The sequence below is a fragment of the Manis javanica genome, chromosome 16 (genome assembly GCF_040802235.1).
Source record: "Manis javanica isolate MJ-LG chromosome 16, MJ_LKY, whole genome shotgun sequence".
Classification (NCBI taxonomy): Eukaryota; Metazoa; Chordata; class Mammalia; order Pholidota; family Manidae; genus Manis; species Manis javanica.
This window is the reverse complement of record NC_133171.1, coordinates 16,245,436-16,262,724: the sequence shown is the minus strand read 5'-3', so window position 1 is coordinate 16,262,724 and position 17,289 is coordinate 16,245,436. Positions and strand designations below refer to the sequence as shown.

Here is a 17,289-nt window from a genome sequence, read left to right as displayed (position 1 = left end):
GAGGCTGACTGTGGAGACGTCTTAATACTGTGACCGTTTTTTCCTTCCTGCACGTACATTTCTGGTGGCACCTCCTGATGCAAGCGCTTTCCGCGGCTTTACTCTCCCGCTTGGTGCCAGAGTGTTGTTACAGTTGGAGGAGGTTCAGCTGCTTCAGAGAGACTGTCGTTTGACATGTGGATTCCATTCCCATGACTTTATCCTTCATAACTCACAGCTCATCATCAATAACAAATGCTGTCACAAGTAGGTTATGTGAAAAGTAATATTTAAGAGGCTGAACTTCTAAGGCAAGGCATGTGAGGCTGTAGTAAGACACTGAGGTTGCCAAGGGATGTACCGCCTTCTGAATGAGGCTCTGAATCAATGCTCAGTCTTTTTCTCCATCTCTCGGATGAAGTTTCCCATCTGGATACAGTTGTGTGATGGTGTCAGAACTAGGACTGCGTTCGTCCGGCTTCCTAACTCTACTGGCAAAGTGACATAAAAGCATCTTCTCTGAAAGGTGATTTTCAAACACATTTATTGCATTAAGAATAATGAGACTGGATTAATATATGAAATAATATTTGTGGCCAAATTTAAGAATAAAAAACCAAGTTCCTTATGTCTCCATTGACATTTGGGCAATAGATAAGAATTTATTGAAAAACATTTTGAATTTCAAAACACTTGAGATTCAAGTCTTTCACCAGTTTGTGACCCATTACTGAACTTTATAGAGCCTCAGTACATTTCTCTTACCAATGAAAATAAGGATGTTATCACATAGGAATTTTGTAGGCCTTGTAGCAAATATGCAGAATGTCTAAGGAGAACCTAAAATGTAGTATGTCCTCAGTAAATAATAATGAAACTTGTAGTAATAACCAAAAATATATTGTGGATTTGAATTCCCATGATCCACAAAAACTATACTTTTTGAGAGACAAAAATGGTAGATAATTCTAAACATCCTCCTGCTACTCCAAAGCTATGGACTAGCCACAGCACACCTGAACGAAGTCAGGGCTTGGTGTGCTCTGTGCTGCAAGGCGGCGCAGGTGATGCCGAGCAGTCAGGGCATGAAGTGGTGGGTGCCCTGGGGAGCGCTGCGGACTGTAGTGCTAGACAGCAGGGTTTGCATCGGGGTTTCCACTTCCTGTTTGTGGGGCCTGGTCCAGACCGTTGCATCATTCACAGCTTTAGTTTCCAAATCTGTGAAATGATGATAATAGTATTTCTCAGGGTTGTCGTGAGGGTTATGAGAAGCAACTCATACAAAATGGTTAGCACAGTGCCGGGCACTGTGAAGAGCTCTCTCTGTCTCTGTCTCTGTCTCTGTCTCTGTGTCTGTGTCTCACATTGATAGCTTTCGGGCCTGTGTGAAGAGAGGTGCCCAGCCAGCCCTCAGTTGCCGCATGTCTCCCCCTACTCCAGCGATGGCGTCTTCCGACGGCACCCACATGAGGGTTCCTGCGAGCACCACCCTGCCCATCTGCCCCTTCCTGAGTTCTGGACCCACAGAATCGTGAGCCAGACGAAGTGCTGCCATATGACACTGAGTTGGGGTGTTCCCTTCTGCAACAGTAGACGCCTGCACTGTGGGGCCTCCAAGCGGGCGTGCGGGGCCGCGGAGGTTCCCTCGGAGAACTAGTATCCCAATGAGGCCTCGAGGCAAGGGTCTGGCGGTAGTGCCACAGTGGAAGACCTCAGGGGGCAGAGAGCGGCCGCAGCCCACGCACTGTGAGGGGCAGGGGGGCTTGAGCACTGTGCCCCAGAGGAGAGGGAGGGCCCCAGGACTCCGCAGCAGTGCAGAGCGCGTGGGCTTTGACCTATGGGGACCAGGAGCCGTCCAGGCTGCAGGCGAGCCAGAGGAAGGTCAGATTTGGTCATGCTTTGGTTTGCTTGTGTAAAGAGAATTTGGCCGCCGTGGGACAGTCCTGTAGAAGAGCACATGGTAGGGGGAAGGGTGGCCCATTAGGAGACAATAGCAGCAATTCAGGTGAGGGGGAGGGTGGCATCAATCAGCAGGGGCGAAGGGGAACGAACAGACATGATGAAGAAGCAACGAATTACGAATGACTGTGTGCAAGGCTGTAGTCCTGGAATTTAGCTTGTGGAGGGTGATGCCATTCAGGGCTGGAGGTTTCAAGGGAAAAGAACAGATCTGAGCAGGGGCAGGTGGGAAGCGAGTTTAACTGGGGGCCATACCGAATGGGTGGCTCCCATGCCCTACGCATTCAGGGGTATAGGGTGTGTAGCTGAGGGGAGGGTCTAACCCGGGAGTCGTGAGGCCATGGATCGTGACTGAAAGACACGGGAGGGGTGAGATCCGGGAACCACCGGGTAAGCAAGAGAGAAGAGCCCACGAGGCAGTGCTGGGGGACAACAGTGTCTGTGTGTCGGGCAGCGCAAGCAGGGTCCGTGACAACGACGGAGGGGCAGCTTGGGAGGGAGAAAGGCCAGAGAGCGTGGGGCCGGCAGGAAAGGAATGTGAGTGTTTGAAATGTTGTCCTTGATGTCTGAAGCCAGTGACGAGTCAGGAAAGCAGCAGCCCAGCACCCGTGCCCAGGTCTTCGTTGCCGTGAACTTGACACTGACACAGGCGTGCACAGTTTCAGTGCAGGAGTGGGGACGAGTCGGGCGGCAGGAGCTGAGGGGCAAAGAGGCGGTAAGAACGTCGTGTCGTCCCGGACAGGAGGAATGCAAGGAAAAACACAGCAACAGGACTTACGAGGTGAGGGAAGGGCTGTAGTCTGCACTGTCCTCCCTGGCTGCCGTTAGCGACTTGAGATGTGGCTGGTGCCACTGACGCAGAGAATTTTAAATTTTGTTTTAGTTAATTTAATTGAAATAAGCACATATGCCTAGACATGAGAGAGAGCAGAGAGCATGGGATTTACAGAGGTACTGAGGGAGGCTTCAGTTTTTGTTGTTTTTAAGATATAAAGACTTGCACAATTTTAGGTGCTGATGGGCGCTAGGCAGCCAAAGGGAGTGTTTGAAGTCGTGGTACAGAAGTGGCGACTTGACAGCCGTTCCTGAGGCGCAGGTGGGGGGCCCATGGGCTCTAGCCGGAGCGGATGCCCGGGGATTCCGGAGGAGGCGGGATGGGGACGGCAGGCGGGCTCAGGTGCTGCGGGGTGCAGAGCTGGGCCGGGCCGGGCGGACTTCCAGGGGATGGATTCCCTTTTCTCTGCGGGATCGGAGTTGAGGCATCGGCTGCAAGGTGGGAAGACTGGTAGGTGAGTCTGACATTCCCGGAAAGTTGAGAAGATTTAAACCAGCTTGTGGAGAAGACAGAAAGCTGACTTGGGAAACACATGGTTTGTCGAGCAGTTCTTACTTCTATACGGGGAAATTGAGACCTGTGGAGTCCGTGCAGATTGCTCGACGTCTCCAGAACAGAGGACAACCCGGCCTTGGTCTCTCGCATGAGAGACAGTCATGAACACAGCCAGTAAACGGGCGCGCCGCTGCCGACCCCCAGCACCTCCCCTGGGCCCGCTCGGGCACCTCTCACCTCCGCCTCCCGCCACAGGTTTGTGTGTGGTGGCTTGGCCGCCCTCATGAACCCCAGGTGCGCAGGGTTCAGTGTCTCACTTGCCCTCGAGTTCCTGTGGGCCTAGCACAGTTCCATGCCTTCTGAGGAGGGGTTAAATGTTTGCCAGGTGGATGCATAGAGGAAGGAAAGATGCAGCAGGCTGTGGAAGGGCCCCTTTCTCTTACTGGAGCTCACCCCCTCATTCTTAGGCACAACTGTTTCCATGTCCACTGTATGTTTCTGCCTTGGAGGCAGCTGGGGCCTCTCCCTGTCATAACGGTGATGGCCCGGAGAGGCACCGCGATCTGAAGGCGCATGAAGCAATGCACTGTGGAAAAAAGAAGGGCTGTTAATTTTTGAGAAACTTGGTTTTTTTTTTAACAATTATTTTATTATTTATTTTTTTGGAGTCCAGACATGGTGTAAAATCGGCCCTTGGCAGGTCCCCTTTTCCCCAGTACAACTGACATCACGGAGTTCATGCCCTTATCTTTCATTCTCAAGGATATAAACAAACACTGAGATTGGGCAGTGGCCTGACCTTGTGGATGCCTAAGGCCCCTGGAGTTAAATTCTAACTAAGATTTTCCCCTGGGACTCAAACTCTATCATTTTGTGCTGTATTTACCAATGATGTTACACTTTATCTTTATCTTAGCAAATATTTAATTTGTTGAGAGAAAACATGTCATGAATGTATTACTCATAAGTTTCCATATTTCCCAAATATTCTGGCAAGTGGCAGAGATAGAACTTCTGGGGTCCAATTAATATAGTTGAAGCAAAGCCAAGTGCCAAATTTTAGTGAATTCAAAGGGGAAGAAATGGGTGTTGTACAAGGCTGACAGAAATAGGCTAATGGATTGTCACGGCCAGCTGATCAGTCACCAGCCCTTCCTTTGTGATGGTCTGCTTAGCTTTAAAGTCAAATGGCTTAAGAAATAAGCATCTAAGAATCAAGAAAATATATCTTATGCACTGGAGATATGAGGAGTTCACTGCTCTTCTTTTTTTTTTCTCAAATTTTATCCTCCTCCATTCAATTTAATATATAGCCGCCAATGGGTAATTGTAAGGATTGACTGAAATTTTGCATCATCTCATTTTTGTGCTAATGTCTAAGTTTCTGTCTGAAACATCTTTGAGAGAATAAAATCCCTCTTGACTGATGGTTTTGAGACTATGGAAACACGTAGTATTTTAGAAAACTGAGATAAGCTGCTGACAGAAGAGTTTTTTATTGATAAGCACCCTTAAAAGCTCATTATTTGTACGGCAAGCTGCAATCTAACCATAGACGCAGTTCTCTTGATTTCCCAAGTGATCTCATAAAGGGTTTGGGCTAACTTCCTTTAATTCTAAAATCCAAAGAAAATAAATTTTATCCAGATGTTGAGCTCGGAGATTCATGTTACATTACAAACAAAACTGAATATTTGTTTTTGGAAAATCTTACTACTGTTATAATTTAAAGTAAAGGTTATATGTGTCCTTCCTGGTCACAGCCTCTCAGTTTAGCCTCAAAATGCTGCTTTCTCCCTCCGAGTCTCCGGCCTTTCTGTGTCTGTCCATGTGCATGCGGAAAATGATATTTTCATATTTCAGTGTAGCTGGAGCTCCTTAAAACAGAGGGTTGTAAGTGCAAAAAAAAAAAAAAAAAGATATGCAGCCCCTAATGGCTTATTACCATCACATTTGCAATTCAGATCAGCTCTAAATTGACTGAAATTTTTAAACACATAGCAGGCAGTTTAAAGTAATGATTGTCTGGAGGTTCACATCTGACATGAACTAAGCTTCTGTTCAAAACAAATTGCAAATAATTCCTCTCTTAGAGTCAAAATGTCATTTTTAAAACTCCATGTTATTGCTAGATTTTTGTCAGTTACATTTTAAAAAAATCTGCTTTTATAGTGAGCGCTCTACCTTTGAAAGGACTGAGTGACACCATTTCTCCATAAAAAAACAAAACAAAGCAAGACGACAACACGTACCTACACGCATGGCTCTCCATCAGTTTCACTAGGACTGGCTCCCTCTCCCCCTTTTCCCCTTCAAAAATCCTAATTGTGAAGTAAAACACCCTTGGGGCCGTGGGAGGCCCAAGTTGCCTAGCAACCCTCAGCAGGTAGCTGGGCTTCAGCGGCAGCTGTCCTGAATCTTCCCTAAGAACCTTCTTATTACTGTTTGTGTTAATCTTTAACCAGGCTTTTAAACCACAGCCTTTCTCTCAGTCCTGTGTTGTCGGGATTGCAGGGGCCTCAAAAGTCGTCCCAGAGGTAATGGCATTAGGGTGGCTATTGAATGTTTGAAGAGTGATAAGCACTGAAAGGGATTAGAGTAGCACGTTACAACTAACTTTATGTTGCATTCTTAAAAAATGTCATGAAAATTGTACCCTAACAGGAACAATGGATGGTGTTGACACACCGCCCTAAACCTGCTCTTCTCCCAGCGTGTAAATACGGTGAGGCCACCTCACTATAACTGTTCTTTTAAAAGCAGCATTCTCCTGCAAAGAACACTTAAGGAACTCATTTAGAATTTAGGGGTAGCCTCAGACTGTTTCTGCAGTCTCGATTTCATTTTAGGAGAGCTAGGTGCGGGGGAGAGATGAACACAGATTTAATAGGGATTGAGAGAATCTCCCTTTCTGAAGAAGTTTTTGTGTCCCTGTTGAGGGGTTCCTGACAGTCACGAATCTCTGTGGTTGGACTTGACGTTGTCCAGGTCTACACCAGCAAGTCGGTGGCACATTCAGGAGGGGGGCATCTGCTTCTGAAGTGTGCAGCCTCCTCTTCTCCTCTTCTACTGTGAGGTCTGGGTTGGTTTGGGAGACTGCCCGTAACTGTGATCAGCCAGTGGGGATAAGTGCATCGAACATCCCACAGTAAAGCCATGTCTGCACTGCCGTCACACCGCACAAGGCGGCCGACATGGCTTCCCCAAGTGCTAATCACTCCCTTTCAGGAGATTTAAAAAAAATCATTAAGGGTGATTTACTCCTGGGACCTTCATTTTGTGTCATTTAAAAGGAATTCAGTCCCTTTTCCCATCATAACATTTGCTCACCAACCTGGTCTCATTATGCAACATAATATGTGCTTTAATAATACTGATTAACTGACTTGGAAATTGGAGAAAGTTCAGAGCATATGAAGGAGACAACCTTTTCATATTTTCTGTACCTTACTGAAGTTTATCTTTGTAGCTAGAATCTTTAACCTGGATTAAATATGCACACACACACACACAATGTCAGTCTCCTGATTTCTGAATTCCTTTGATATTCTTCTTTGTGTTTGAGGCTATTTTAAAAATATTTTGATCTTAAGTAAAAAGCAGAAAGTAGAGCTTTTTGCAAAAGGCCTATAGTTGACAGTGTCCACTGTATATATACTAAGATATATGTGGACTAGTTGGTTTTTATTCCTGGGATCCCACTAAACATCAAACCCAAAGAGTGCACCTCATCTTTCTGCTGGAGAAGCCACCCGCGGGCGTGGAGACTGCTGTCCTCGGATGTCCCGGAGGCCCCATGTCTGATCCATGTCCCTCCCTGCAGGGTAGCCCTCAGGTTTCCCTGAGATTAGTTTAGCGTTTAGAATACTAGCTAATTTTCTTTCTAAGAAATATTCGCCATACCATTTAGAAATAATAAACCCTCTAATTTTGATTTGTCTCCTGTTTAAACCTCAGCCTCTCTCTTTTTTCTTTCTCTCACCCCGAGATAAAATCATTTTGTTACCTGCGCAATCCGCCGAGTGGGGCAGTTAAGGTCTGAATGTGGCGGTTGTCGATTATGATTTTACTAATGAAAATATCTGGGTGAAATCTTCAAGGCATCTTATAAAAGTGAACTCCTGGTGAATCTAGATGAAAACACAGGAAAAAATAATCTGTCAATAGACTTGATAGATTTCATCCTATCAATCAAAATGTAGTTTGCCAAAAAATAGTTGGCCAAATGCCAGTAGAGGAGAGTGCCAGTTTGGGAAGAGAAAGTGGGAAACCGCGTGCATGCACCTCATTTGCAGAGACGTTTTCCTGGGGTTGGGTTTGGCCTTTGCCCTCCAGGTAGTGGGGACACCGGCCCACACCTGGGATCTGCAGGTCCCATGTTTCTGTTACCCTCAGGCAGCTCTCCAGGTGTCCTCAGGGCAGAGAGCTTTGTGGACCTCACACCTGCCCCCCACTTCTGCCCAGGATCTGTGGTCTCAACACCATCACCCCAGCCCTGAGGGTGTATCAGGTTGGGGTGACCCATAGCTTCTATTGTGGTGGATTATTTAGGTGTAAACACACATTTTTAATGCCTGTGGCATTCCACTTCCTCTTTTTTTTTGACTTCTGAGCCTAGGTATGAATAAAACACCATATATTTTGTTCCTAATTACTACGTGTTTGTAGTAAGTGCAGAAGATCCTTTGATTGTTTTAGTCCTGGGTTTTTAGCCTCTTCACTATTGGTATTTTGGGCTCAGTAATCCTTTGTGGCTGGGCTGCCTGTGCCTCCCTGGCCGCTCTTCACCAGATGCCAGCAGCCCCGCCCACCATGGTAATAGCCAGAAGTGTCCCCAGGCATTGCCACATGTCCACCTGGGGTGGGCACAGTGCTGTCCCTGGTTGAGCACTACTGGCATCAGCATCGCCTGTGAACTGGCTGAAGACGCAGAATCTCAGGACCCGCCCCAGACCCACTGAATCAAAGTCTGTGTGGTACCAAGATCCCTGGGCGGCCTCATAGGAACCTTAATGCATGGGCAGTGCCGCTTTAGTCCGTCACCTTGAATACAAGTCTGGGCATGTGAATTACTTCGGAAAAGATGGCACCATTCCAGGGTTTGAAATTCAATTGCAGCAGAATTCTCAGTCTGCAAGTTGCTGTATATATTGGTAAATGTGTTTAAAGTGATGTTAACTGAAATATTTAAGGAAAATAAAAGACCAATGACTGACCTAAAGATGTCCTTCCCCTCCCCCGCAGTAATTATGTTTAAGATTTTGGCGCACTTTCTACCAGATGAATATATATTAGTGATACTTCGGAAATATTTCTGTATCTCCCAAGTGAACCCATAAACAGCACTAGTAACTACTGTGACTTACCAGGTCTTTAGTAGGCACCTTCATCCTCACAACATCTCTGTGAGGTAGTGACATCATCTGACAGATGAAGAAGCTAAGCCTCAGAGAAATTAAATACCTTTGTCTTGATTACACGTTTCTGCAAAGCGAGAGGCCTGGCAGTGCTGCAGCCCCTGTTCTCCCACCCCACTCTCCTGCCTCTCCTTCTAAGGGGACAGAGAAGGATGGTGAACATCTTCCCCAAGCTCCTTATGCCTCAACAACGTCCAGGCACTTTCTCAGCCTCACGCACGAGCAGGGAGAAAGAACCGTTACTTTCTTTGAAGCCCTGTGTTGCTCTGTCCTCCCGGTGGGGGCCTCGTGATAGCCTTGAGAGTGAGGGTACAGCAGCCGGCGGCGGAGAGTCGGGCTCGCCGCTTCCACCCCTTTGCCCCGGTGGGATCCGCATTCAGGAGCGATGAAGCCGCCTTGTGCACTGTGAGAAGCATGCTTGGAAAGGACAGCTTTGTCTCATTTTTGAGAGTAGCCCACTGATTGCCGGGAATATGTGCTGTGGACCGATGAGGTAGCCCCACGGTGTGATGAGTAGGCACGAACTTAAAAAGGAAACTAAATGTGACATTTACATGGTTTAGTCATAAATTAATGCCTCAAGGATTCTTCATTTTTCCTTCATTAGAAGAATCCTCTGCTTTTGTTTCCCAGCCTTTCTTTGACTGCAGCTCTTCCACTGTATCACCGGCCTAGTTTTTATTCAGCCCATATTCCATCAGACGGTATTCCCAGCTTGCTTCCATCACCGTGGTGACACCATGCGCATGTGCCTTTATTAAAAATTTATCTTAAATAGATCTTCTAGGAACTAGTCTTTTAGAAAATGACAGTTTTTCACTTTCAAATCCACCATAATGTCCAGATACTGGGAATTTGTGTGCAAATATTATTCCACTATTACTATAAAGGGAAATAAAGCAGAATGTTTAAAATTAGATAGCTGCTATTCTGGTTAGCTGCTTATGCATGGAAAAAGACATTTTATATGCATTCCATTCTTATTTTCCTAGTGTACTTGGCACACAGTCTTTTTAAAGAAAAACTTAATGTAGGCTTGGCTTATATGATCATCTATTATTGGTAACTTTTAGACTTTAAAACAATGCTGCCACTCCAGTAATATGGCCTTTGACAAAAAACCGAGATGCTAACAAAGATTGACATGCATGTAATTGGCCTCACATTGTTTATAATGAAAAGCTGACAGACTACATATATGTCCAGCAATGGGGGAAGGATTAAATAATAATATAGCAATATAGCTGAATAATATGCATTTCTGAAGAATGATACAATTTTAGTGATTGGAAAAGGATTATAATATGTAAATTAAAAAAGATACAAAATGTATATTATATATATAGGACTTCTATCTTTATAGTTATATCTATGGATTTTTAGGTAATCAAATAATCTTTAGATATGTATGTATTTATTTATAAAATTGAAAAAAATGCCCGGTATTAATAGTGGCTATACATGGTTGGTGAATTTGTGGGCGATTTTCTTGTATCTTTTTAAAGCATTTTTCACTGTCTTCAATGAATATAAAATGCTTTGAAATCAGAAAGAAGAAATGAATGTTTAAATATAAAATTAAACTAATTTAATTCTTCCTGAATTGCAGTAATTCGTTTAACAGGTCCCTGGGATTTTACATATTTTTCTTGTATTTAAAGTGTCTATTGTTACAGAAACTACTCTTAACCTGGTACTTTTGTTTTAAAAGAGGGTTTCAAAACAATTATTCCAGATGAAGGACAGAGACTATTGTGTTCACATGGATAATGAAAAATGAGTTACAAGGAGATAGGGACAAAATCAGGGGACATTGTCCCCAGTGTGTATAAATTAAATAGCTAATTTTCTGAAAGGTCAAATCTGGAGTCTGCAGATGGGTTTGACAAAAGAAAAGATTGCAGGGGTATTTTTCATTATAGTTAAACAAAAATGTACCTAAATAAAGCAAAATGTAAGAAGATGCCTTTCTCTAAGGATATGATTAGTAGGTATTTGAGGTGGGGAATATTCAAAGGATGGTGTTGGGATAATAAAAAAAAGACACAGGATTTGGTCACAAGAAACCTGGGATTCTAGACATGACTCTGCCATTACCACGTCTTGGGCCAGCCATTTAATCTCTCTTGGCTTTGGTTTCCCCACTTAGAAAGGGTTTTCTTTAGATGCTATTTTCCTATTTCATATGTTCTCGTAGCACAGATAAAATTATGGGAGTTTACGTTTCCAAAACATAGGTCAGAGTCCTGGCTGACCCTCAGCAGCAACAGCCATGTGGCTGTCGACGGTGATGACAGGAGACCTTTGGGGGCAGGTCGGCTGTTACCCTCTCCAGCTGAGCGAAGCCAGGCAGCGGAGAATGCAGGCTCAAGCACACAAAGTCGCTTGGTTTCCACCAAAAACTGCTTTTACATTTGGAACACTATCTCTACATGTGGAAGTATTTCATCTTTTATAAAGTGCTAGTGTAAATTTGTGATGAGAACCAGCAAATGGTGATAATAGTTGTTCTGCTTTATGAATACAAGTATCTGTTAAATATAGCTAACAGGCACTTATATATCTATGGGTGCACATATTAAAAAGTCACTTAACTGAAAAGTATAAATTAGTTTTCAAAAGTTTTATTGAAGTACAATTGGTATACAACAAACTGTGCATGTTTTAAGAATATCATACCAGCTTAAAACTCCAGTAAAATGATGAGAAAGATTGTATTTCTTTGTTCCAGATTTGAGTGTTTCACCATTAAGCATAATGTTAGCTGTACAGGTTTTGTAGCTGTCCATCCTTGCGTTGACGTCTCCTCCTCATGCTACTTTCCTGAGAGGTCATTTTTTAAAAACATTAGGAATGGATTTGGATGTTGCCAAATGATTTTTCTGCATATATTAAAATTTTATGTGTATATATGTGTATATATGTGTTATGTGTATATATATATTTTATTTTATTTAGATATCGTTAATGTACAATTACTAGAACAACATTATGGTTACTAGACTCCCCCTCTCCCTCCCCGCACCCATTATCAAGTCCCCCCCCCACATACCCAATTACAGTCACTGTCCATCAGCGTAGTAAGATGCTATAGAATCATTACTTGTCTTCTCTGTATATACAGCCTTCCCCGTGCCCCGCCCCTGCTACATTATGTGTGCTAATCATAATGCCCCATTTTCCCCCTTATCCCTCCCTTCCCACCCATCCTCCCCAGTCCCTTTCCCATTGGTAACTGTGAGTCCATTCTTGGGTTCTGTGAGTCTGCTGCTGTTTTGTTCCTTCAAGTTTTTTCTTTGTTGTTATACACCACAGGTGAGTGAAATCATTTGATACTTGTCTTTCTCCACCTGGCTTATTTCACTGAGCATAATACCCTCTAGCTCCATCCATGTTGTTGCAAATGGTAGGATTTGTCTTCTTCTTATGGCTGAATAATATTCCATTGTGTATATGCACCACATCTTCTTTATCCATTCATCTACTGATGGACACTTAGGTTGCTTCCATTTCTTGGCTATTGTACATAGTGCTGCGATAAACGTAGGAGTGCATATGTCTCTTTCAAAGTGGGCTGCTGAATTCTTAGAGTAAATTCCTAGAAGTGGAATTCTTGGGTCAAATGATATTTCTATTATGAGTTTTTTGAGGAACCTCCATACTGCTTTCCACAATGGTTGAACTAATTTACATTCCCACCAGCAGTGTAGGAGGGTCCCCCTTTCTCCACACCCTCGCCAACATTTGTTGTTGTTTGTCTTTTGGATGGTGGCCATACTAACTGGTGTTAGGTGATATCTCATTGTTGTTTTAATTTGCATTTCCCTGATGATTAGTGATGTGGAGCATCTTTTCATGTGTCTGTTAGCCACCTGAGTATCTTCTTTGGAGAAGTGTCTGTTCAGATCCTGTGCCCATTTTTTAATTAGATTATTTGCTTTTGTTTGTTGAGATGTGACAGCTCTTTATATATTTTGGATTCATTCATTCATTCATTCATTCATTCAACCCTTTATCGGATCTGTCATTTATGAATATATTCTCCCATACTGTAGGATGTCTTTTTGTTCTACTGTGTTTGTGTGTTTTAATCAGTTAATATAGTGAATGACATTGACTGGTTTTTAATGTTAAACCAGACTAATATTCTCTGAATAAACTCCACCTGGTTAGGATGCATTATACTTTTAAAAATATGTATTGTTGAGTTTTATTTACTAAGATGTTAAAAAAAATTTGCATCTATGTTCATGAGGGATACTGGGGTATAATCTTTTGTTATAATGTGTTTATCTGACTTTGAATTCAGAGTAATGCTATTACCATAGAATGAGTTGGGAAGTGCCACCTTTCCTTCAAATTTCTAGAAGATTTTGTTTCATTTCTTCCTTCAGTGTTTTATAGAATTGATCAATGAAACCATCTAGACATGGAGTTTTCTTTGTGGAACATTTCAAATTACAAACTTAATTTCTTAATAGATACAGTAGTGTACAGATTATCCACTTCCTCTTGAGCGGTAGTGGTTTGTGTGTTCTAAGGAATTTACCCCTTTCATCTCATCGTCAGATTCACAGGCACAGAGTTTATAATATTCCTTTGTTAGCTGTCCTAGTTATCAATGTATTGCCTCTCAGCTCCAAATCCACTCTTCTTTACCTCCTCTGATGATGGAACTTTAAGCATTTCTCTATTCCAGAAAGCATGATAATTCGTTTTGTAAATAGAAGGCACTGGAGGACATTATAAAGGGGGGTTTTTTCTTCCTGGTTCCTGTTGGGCATCAGTCATGCTCTATGTATATTTTCACATTTTTGCAGCCAGGGCTTTTGAGCAAAGAACGCTGGCACCTGAGTTAAAGGATGATTGAATAGAACTATAAAGAGAGAGATGACTGGAGAGATACATAGATTTATCTCTCTACTGCTGTTTGCTTACATTTGTTTATGTTCCAAAGTAGGAATATAAGGTCTGTTTCTGAGCAAGGGGTTTTACACACACCCATATATTATGTGTACACACATACACACATGTTTATACACATATACACATCTAGATGTATACACATACACATATGTATATATACACATACACATATACATATGTACACATGTACACACACATGCACATATACATATACATAAGCATGCATATACATATACACATGCAGGCACACATGCATGCATGTACACATGCACACACATAAACATACCCACATGCACGTACACATATATACACATGTGCATACAGATATACACATGTGCATACACATGCATATGCATATACACATACTCATATACACACATATATATACACATACACACATACACATACCCATACATGCATGTGCATATATATATATATACACATACACATACGCATATATAATACACATACATATGCATATACACATCCACACACACCCGTGGCAGGCTAACTTGCCAGCTCATACATGGTGACACGTTAGATCTCGTGTGGTTTCAGGCCTCATCGTTCCGTTCATGCCACTTCTTTCCCCCCGTATGGTTGTCAGCATCCCACTGCCAGGCCACACCCCAGAACTCATCCCTCAGGTGCTCCGCCTTGGCTGCCGCACCCACTGGGCCCTGCTGACGTGGACACGATGTGCTCCAGGTGCTGCTCTGCTCTTTTGGTCAAGAGGCTCCCAACAGCCACCTCCTCTGCACAGCAGGCCACCAGCCTCGACCCGTCTGCTCCCTGTGGGGTTGTTACCCGCTGTCGGGATGCCATGCTGCACACCACCCTCCTGGCCACTGTGTTCCTGGCGCCACTCCTGCATGGCTTCGCCACCAGCGTGGTGTGTCCTGCAGCTGGGAGAAGCCGTTCATTCATTCCTGCTTGCTCAGCAACCCCCCACCCCCGCAGCCCAGTGCTGGCTTAGGTAGCTCAGCAAATCTCTCTGCCATGGGAGGGGCTGTTAGACCAATTTTCCAGTAAGGTCTTCATTCACCCTTGGGAAGGGCACCCTCTTCCACCTTTGCTCCTCCATGAGCACTCTCCCTCAAACTTATGTTTTTTCCTTAGAGTTTTATTTCCATCTTATCATGTCTCTTCATTATATTATTCCTTTCTATAGTTAATGCAAACTTTATTCATAAGAGGCTCATGAGTCAGCTGTGTAATGCCGTGGATTCGTGCAGCATACGTTGACCCTTTAGACCCTCAGGGAGGAGCGCTCACAGACTCAGTAGTTAATTCTTCCTTATATCACAACTTCTCTTTTCAAATTACTGCATGTTTTCTACACCCTGATTAGATACATTCTTATAAAAACAAATTTGTCATCAACATACAATAAACTACACATACTTAGAGTGTACAATTTAATATGTTCTGATGTATGTATATGCCCCAAAATACAATCAAGATAAGTAATCAATATATTCATTATTTCCAAATGTTTCTTCAAGTCAAATGGCATTTTAGGGATCACACGAAGAGAAGTTGATCTAGAGATATGTTTAGTTTGGGGTCACTGGACTCAGTTATGCAATTCATAGCCTCTTCCATTACAGCTAAGCCATGCTGGTCATTATGATGGCTTCTGGAATTACTTTTCCTGCCTACTGCTCTCATCAGCATCCTGGTAGGAAGTCTTAAGGCCATATGAAGATGTTCTGTGGCTTTGAGCGTGAATCTATGTGGCTAATGAAGGAAAAATAAGGTTTATAATTTATGAATATCCTGATCCAGGACTTTATGGAAAATTGTTCTAAATTTTACATTTACATGTTACAAAGACTTGATAGAAGTTTTCTCAAGTTATCAACAAATCTTTCAATTAATTAAATTACTAGTAATGCTTCAAGAAGCTAAAAGAATCATTTTCAAACTATCTGTAATAAAAAGAAACTAAGTTTTGATTAGCCAGGCTCAAGGAGTGACTACATTAACCATCTCCTGTCTTTACAAAAGATCTAAGAGGTTGAGAAAATGTAGGCAGAACTTGCTGGAGAGGTGGTCTGACAGGCTAATAGACCCGTTCATTCTCCTTAAGTTTGTGTTGTAAACTTTTACATTTTGAAATCCATTGCAGTTTGTTTTTTCATTGAAAATGTTTTGTGTATAATTTTGTATTTTTTTTCTTAAAGTGGGGCCCCCCAAACATGTCAGCTTTGAGTCCCACGCCACCTGGACCTCCCCCTGCCTCTGATCATTGTTTCACTTGAACATGTCCCAGTAGATGAATTACCCCACATAAGGTATTGTTTATGATGTCAGAACTATGTAGGGATCTTGAAAACAAATGCTGACGTTGGCGACGCTGCCAAGGACGGAGACACAGGATGGCGAGAGTCACGGCGGCAAGGGCGGCTCCTGTTGTTCCCGGGGCCTGTCGCGATCCATTAATTCCCTTTGTAGATTTTCATGATTTCTTCTTTATATTTTCTCAAATCATATCTGCTGCAACTTAACCTGACTTCATCTTGATCTGTCTTCACTGCAGATGAGAACCTCTGGTCAGCATTATTATATATTTCCTTATATGGTCAGTGTCTGTAACAACTGTACTTCATCAGCCAAAAATCAGACACAGCTTTTTCCTAGTCTATACGTTTGTGGCATCGTGGTATTTCAATATGGTATTTCAAGCCTAATAAAGGTATCCAGTTAATCTGCAGTATATATTTAAAGAAATGCCTTATTATAAAATGCACATGAAAATTGAGCACATGTTTTTGAATACATGTTTCATATACATATAACGGTACATGAAAGTTGGACTGGAAAACTGAGGACAAAGTTGTTTGGAGTGTTATTTGTCTAGTCTTCAGTAATTACGTTTTTAGGGGTGTTTTTGCACTCAAACATTAGCACTGAAATTGGCGGCTTCTGCCGTATTTAAGGTTCAAGAAGAAGGCGGGGAATTCTCTCGTGTGTGCCGCCTCGCCCGAGGCGGACCGCAGCTGGGTCCCTGCTGTGTGTCTCTTAGATGAGCTGTTATTTTCAGGTCTGCATTTTGCTTTTATTCTTCATGGGCGTCTTCCTCATCTGCACAGAAGATCTCTTCCCTTATTTGCTCTCCTCATTTGTCATTTTTTTTCACAGGTTGCTCAGTCCCAAGACAACGAGCTCTTTTGACAATGGTAGACAAGGGTTACAGGATGGTTCAGCACAAATTCAAGAAAGAACAATCTGATTCCTGCTTGGAGAAGGACACAGGAGCTGAATCAGACGGAACTGTGGGTCCTGGGGAGGAGCTTGTGAGTACTTGCTCTTGACTTAGTATCATTATCCTCATGTTGTCTCGGAAGATGATTGTTATCATTAGCAACAAATGTCATGGGCGATTATGATTCACCTTCTGTAGTGCCTGCCGCCTGCCCACCATGTCCCCTCCCCTCCCCGCCATGACAGTCAAATAGAGAATAAAATATATCTGTCTTAGAGTATCGTACATCAGTGTATACTTAGAGCAAAAATGAGACTATTCATTTAAAAAAATTATTAAATGGCCACTCACCCTAATTTCAGGATTTTTTAACGTTCAAGTTCTTACAAAGAGAAATCAGAATCCATGGTTTTGTATAATAGACATGCAAGCTGGGTCCTTAGAGATATTTTAGGACTATTTGTTATTTT

General features: G+C 42.9%; 1 protein-coding gene and 1 long non-coding RNA gene across 6 annotated transcripts in view; one reads left to right on the top strand and one right to left on the bottom strand.

Annotated features, from left to right (window-relative positions):
- The window catches only part of LOC108389730 (uncharacterized), a 603,223-nt gene that overhangs the window by 326,371 nt on the left and 259,563 nt on the right, over positions 1-17,289 (top strand). For 4 of the 5 annotated variants that reach the window (XR_012126339.1, XR_012126341.1, XR_012126342.1 and 1 more), the window contains exon 5: positions 16,756-16,910. The gene's annotated coding sequence lies outside the window, so the exon portion shown is untranslated. Of the gene's footprint in view, positions 1-16,755; positions 16,911-17,289 lie in introns of those variants that run through there. The other variant, XR_012126345.1, reaches the window with a different exon arrangement.
- LOC140846789 (uncharacterized) lies at positions 2,369-8,862 on the bottom strand. Its single transcript, XR_012126197.1, has 3 exons — positions 8,635-8,862; positions 7,275-7,398; positions 2,369-3,854 (listed from the first exon to the last, which is right to left on the bottom strand). It is a non-coding gene; the product is annotated as an uncharacterized lncRNA (long non-coding RNA).